Raw genomic sequence first — 5887 nt, forward strand, 5'->3', positions numbered from 1 at the left:
GTTGTCCCCAATTCTGACCACCTTGCCTCTGTCCCCCATAGTTGGCTACATAGTTCATATCTTCCTGATAGTGCTGGTTGTCACCTTCCGCACTCCACGAGCATACATAAGGTTGGTTAACGCATGGTGTACATAAGCCCCCATTAGTCGCATCAACTATGTGTACCTGCTACTTTTGGCCTGATTCGTCGATCTTCTTGGTGAGGATACTCATTTGTGTCATCAGAGTGGCCATATTTTAGGCTATAGAGTTGTTTGGGTCCAAAGCCATAGAGTGAACTACAAGAGTGATCGTAGAGTCTCTTGTCATCCATCTTGAGTTTTGAGCCATTTTATCGAGTAGAATCTTGCATTCTCTGAATTATTTGCTCAAAAATGCTCCACCTGTTGATGCATCAATATTGGCCTTTAAGCTGTTTGCCAATCCCATGTAGAACCTTTGCCCCAACATTTGCTCTGGAATGCCATGATGTGGACACTTAACCAGCATACCCTTGAACCTCTCCCATATTTCTTGTAGTATTTCTGTTGGTCTCTGCCTGAAGCTCAGTATCTAATCAATTTGTTTGGCAGTCTTATTGGGTGGGTAGAACTTGTTTACAAATTGCTTGACTATTTCCTCCCAAGTAGTGATGGAGTTTATGGGGAGTGAATTAAACCAAGTGTGAGCTTCTCTCGTCACCGAGAATGGAAACAATAACAGCTTTACTGTTTTTGGTGTCACATTAGGTTGCCTTTGTGTGACATATATCGACAGGAATTTTTTCAGATGCTGCTGAGGACCTTCAATGTAAGACCCTAAAAATAGTCCCTTGTTCTGCAATAAATGTAGCATGTTGTTTGCGATTTGAAATGATTCCGCTTGTATTTGAGGGACTGCAATTGCGATTGCCAGATTTTCGGCGGTGGGTTATGCCCAATCATACAAGGCTGTTTCTAGCACAAGAGGCGCCACACCCTGATTGTTCGGGCCATTCGCATTATTTCTGCTATTTGGATTTTCTATTACATCATCTATATCTAGTTCGATTCGTTCTGTTGAGTTCTGTTGCTGTTTGTCCTTCTTGTTTGCACGATTTAATGCCTTGAAAACTTTCTCAAGATATGATAATGCTTAGAACAATTCACCAATTCTCGAGGAGTTCCTAAGCATGTATCTATAACACCCAAGACTACAAACATTAAAATTTCAATGTATTTGGTTTAAAATGAAGAAAATTGACTACACTAAGAATTCTAGCAATTCTTTTAGCTGCAATTAATACACCGTTAATATTCCTCGGTAACGGCGCCAAAATTTGATCACGCCCAATTATGCCTTATAAAAAGGACTAAGCGGTCGTTGCAAATATATTCCGGCTAATAAGTCCGGAGTCGAATCCCACAGGGAATTAACCTATCAAACACAGCTACTAAACTCGCACGAACTCACGCAATCAATCTTCAGAAATATTTAAGTAACAATTTGGATGTTTACTAACTAAATATTACGTAATGAAAGTGCAACAATTAATAACTAACTACTACAGGTTGTAGACAAGAATTGGAATGATCTAAAGCTGTGATTTCCCCTATTGTCGGAATCTTTTCCGCTACTTTTTCTATAAATTTGTCTAAGTCTTCTCTATTAATCATGAGCAATCTGACTATCGTAACACTCTCCCGAGTAATTACTATAATTTACTAGATATATTCTCCCGAATTACGCTAGCTGGCATTAATTACGGCTCACTCGGATCACACCAAGGTTTCGTTATCCCTAATCCCACCTTTAAACCTTCGTATTGATCCCTCATATATGTTAGGAATGATGTTGTTCAACAACTACCTAAATATGCACTCTCTCCCTAGTAATACACACTAAATAGGCACGGTCGATTGAGGTCCCTTCAACCAACAACAATAATAATATAGTTGAACAAATAGAGAAAATACTACGGCAAATTTATATTAACGTAACAGGAAATTAATCCTCCAATAGGTTCCATCAAAACCCTAGATTATGAGTTTAGCTACTCATACTCATAGTCACAATATTCAAAGTATTTTGCATAATTAAATTATAAAGTAAGGATAAAGGGATGTAGAAATTAATGATTTTAACTCCCACCGGGTGTTCCACGAGCTATCCTTGCCTCCGGTTGCAAAAGCACTCCAAATTGGCATTTTTAGGTCTATTTATATGTGTAGGAAAAGGCTTAAATACGTAGGCCAAGTCCTAGTCAAACTAAGAGACGAAATAAGTCTTTAAAGCTCTGAATGTGCACGCCCAGGCCTGGCCTCGCGAGGCATAACGCCTGCTTAAGCTTGCCCCAGGCTTGGCGTCGCGAGGTGTAACGCCTGCTTGAGCTCGCCTTCTGCCTCGCCGGCTTCACAGCCTGGTGGACCTCGCCCCAAGCCTCGTTTCGCCAGCTCCCGCGCGAGCTAAAGAGCTTGCCCAGCTGTTCTAATGCCTGCTCTAGGCCTGGCTTCGCCAACTTTTCATTTGTCAGCTGCTCACTTCTTTACTTCTTCTTTTCAACTATTGTTTTTTAGCACGCTTTAGACTTTAAGTATTCCTTTTTTGCTCTACTTTCATCTTCAATTCACCTATACACAAAATAGACTCCATTACGCCCAAATAAAGTGTAGTTTATCATTAAAGCATATGAAATGCAAGGCAAATAATGTACGAAACTATGGAATTATAGTCACACATCAGGGGTGCTCCTGGGATTTGGTCGACCCTGGAATTGTAGGTTTCCACCTTTTTGTCATTGCCTTCGATTTTCTTCTCCCCCGATTCTATCCATTTTGTCAATTCCCCGAGCATTTTTATGATCTCTCGGTTAGTCCCCGATTCATTTTCATTTGTTCTCTCTGTGATCGGTTTATTTCTGCGGGTGACTTCCCGGGATGACTTGGGTTCAATTCTGCTCGGCGTGTGGCTTTGGTTCTATAACTGTGCTATCGTCACCTGTTGAGCTTGTAACATTTCGAAGATCACCCGTAAATTGATCTCGTCCCCTCCAACGTCTTGTGTATTTCGGGTTGCTGATCGGGCTTCACCTCATACGCTATTCTCAGGGTCAGTAGGCAGATTTGCGTCGATGGCCACATGCGAGTTGGCGTCAATTGGGTCAGCGACCAGAAATCCGATGGGATCAATAGGTGGTACCTCGCCACTGGGCACTATGTTGTTATTTTCGCCATGATGACCGGACTCACCGCCAACATGTAGAGGTGTTGACTGGGAGTATGACATTTTGAGCTTTAACCTGAAATTAGAGACACTCCAAAGAATAAGTGTAAAGTAGTATGTGTTATAGAAATTTGTATCAAATAGCCACTATTATCCTTAGCCCCACGGTAAGCACCAAACTACTTTCCTCTAAATCGGATAACAATTAAATTTGTAAGTGATTTTACGGATACACAGATTTATTTGACACAAAGCAGTAAATAAAGACAAATTAAATAAATAAGGATGAAGTAAGCTCAAACCACACGAGGAAGATGATTTAAGCCTTAGTGAAATATTTGCCCTCGATCTGGGCTCGTAACAACAAGTACTGACGAACAAAAGCAAAAGAACTAATAACAGAAAAATAATAATATATTGCCTTGGAATGCGTGTTATAATGTGTCAAATGAATTATGAGACCCCCTTTATATAGTAGGGGAGTCCTGTTTTAGGTACAATTCTATAAAAGGTAAAGGATCTCTTGATTCACTGATTGTCGGTTCCTTATTGATACGTGCCGAGATCCCCGCCATAATATCCGGCCGGTCACAGATACTTCGGTCTCCTGTTGACTATGCTGACAATGTTTCTTCAAAGTCGTTCGAGGCTAGGATCGATTCCGGGACCATGGCTTCCATATTCTCGGAGACAGGCGTTCTGCCCCCCGGGTTCTAGCCCGGTGAGACTTGGGGTCGATCTTTAGTCCTTTATTATCATGTCTCGAGTCTGGCTCACCATGTCGAAGGTTAGGATGCACCACGAGTTCGATTTTACCCGCATACAATGCAATAGCATGTTGGTTATTATTTTTACTTTATTACTAATGAGTATTATTATAGAGTATAATCATTTAATAAGTAATATGATTGTATTAAATTTATTGCATCGTTAGGTATAAAATTTTAACCATTTTTTCCTCTCTTTTTACTCTAAAGACATGGAGGGTTAACGCACACACTATTTTGCTCGTAATATTATTACAGATCTAACATCACGTATGTCCATTTTCTGCTACTATCGTAAATTTATAATTGTAATTTAAACCTTCAAATACAGGTCTTGAGTATCATAAAAAAATATAATTAAAGATTGTTGAACCTATTTCACCTATATTCACTTTTTAAATTTCTTTTTAGCTAATACCCAAAGTATGGACAACTTAAGATCTTCTCCTCCTCCTCCTCCTTATTTTTCTTCTTCTTCGCTGTGAAAATAAAGGTGACGATGAATTTATATAGTGTTTGTGAGCATATTTTAAGATAGTTTATGGTATTTTACAGTGGTGAGTGTTATGACGCTTTATTTTTTATTGCTGCTTAGGGTTTCTTCTTCTATTTAATTGCAAAATATGGGTTTGTTAGATTTATTGTTGTTTTGATAAATTGATGATTGAAGTTTGTTCTTGATGATATTTTGAGGTTACGTTTCAAATTTGAGCTCATTTGGAGTAGATTTAAGTGTCAAATCATGTATTGGATTGTTGAAATTCAAAGAACCAAACCCGGGAATTTGCACTTCAGGTCTATTTGGCCTTGAGTGCATGAAAACATTGGTTGTACTTCAGACCTATTTGACCTTAAGTGCATATGAAGTGTAATTTTTTTTGCTTTATACCTATTTGGCCTTAAGCGCATTGCACTTCAGATTAATTTTTTTTTTTTCAACCCGATAAGTCTGAAGTTAATCCTAAAGTGAGTAGGCTTGCAAATTTTTTATGCAAAGTGAATAAATTTTAATTGTGACCCCAAAACTGAGTATAAATCAATGCCCCTTCTATATTTGCAAGCATTGCAAAAATATCATTGGAGTTTCGTTCTCTCGTTTAATTTCTAGTTAAGTTTTTGTTGCTTTGTTTCTCTTTCCAAAGAAAAAAAGACATACTGCAAACTTTTTCGGAAATTTAAAGAAAAAATATGAAATCCTTATAACAAGCAATCAGTTTCATAATTTAGCATGACTGAAAATAATAAAAGGGTAGTTAAAGTTTTGGTATTTTGCTTACCTAATATCCAATCATGCATAGTTTCACACCTTATAATATGATTATTTTAATATTAAATTGGGGCTTATTTTCTGATAGATTCTTGGTCCACAAAATGAGTGTTTTATTATTAGTTACAGACTTGCAGCCTATCAACTCTGGGGAAATGTAACTGTTTAAACTAATGTTGGTTAAATAATAATCAACCAAATGGCATGAATAAAGACATGCCGTAAAAAGCACCTCTATTTGGTTCAACAGTTCAATTTCCTTCGGTTAACGTAACTTCATGAATTGACTTAAATTTGAAAAATTGTGCTTCTTTTTAGTTATCGTTAAGTATGCATGATTTAGTTCCCTTCTTTCTTCCAAAGTCAAATTAGACGTAGACCTTTTTTGCTTTTTTAAAAAAATAAATAAAAAACAATTGTTCAGAGTTTTTCTTTTCTTATTTCACCCTCACTAGATGATCTTCTCGTATCTTGGCTTATATGGGTATAGTTAAACCTCTAACATTATGAGGTTTGTTTGAATTTTAGGCTAACTATAACAAGTAAATAACGGAGGGGCGAGTAGAGATTGGTTTCAAAGATTGGACATTTTGAAACTTTATAGTTTATAGTTTATACGTTCCGTCCAAATGAGGCTTAAAATGAGGGTGAATGGGAAATGGAGGGAAAATA

General features: G+C 37.7%; 1 non-coding gene across 1 annotated transcript; it reads left to right on the forward strand.

Moving 5' to 3' along the window:
- The first annotated feature begins 461 nt into the window (after positions 1 to 461).
- On the forward strand, positions 462 to 568 carry LOC117281670 (small nucleolar RNA R71). The gene has a single exon (XR_004512301.1). It is a non-coding gene; the product is annotated as a small nucleolar RNA R71 (small nucleolar RNA).
- The last annotated feature ends 5319 nt before the right edge of the window (positions 569 to 5887 follow it).

This window comes from Nicotiana tomentosiformis, chromosome 4 (genome assembly GCF_000390325.3).
Source record: "Nicotiana tomentosiformis chromosome 4, ASM39032v3, whole genome shotgun sequence".
In the NCBI taxonomy this organism is placed as follows: Eukaryota; Viridiplantae; Streptophyta; class Magnoliopsida; order Solanales; family Solanaceae; genus Nicotiana; species Nicotiana tomentosiformis.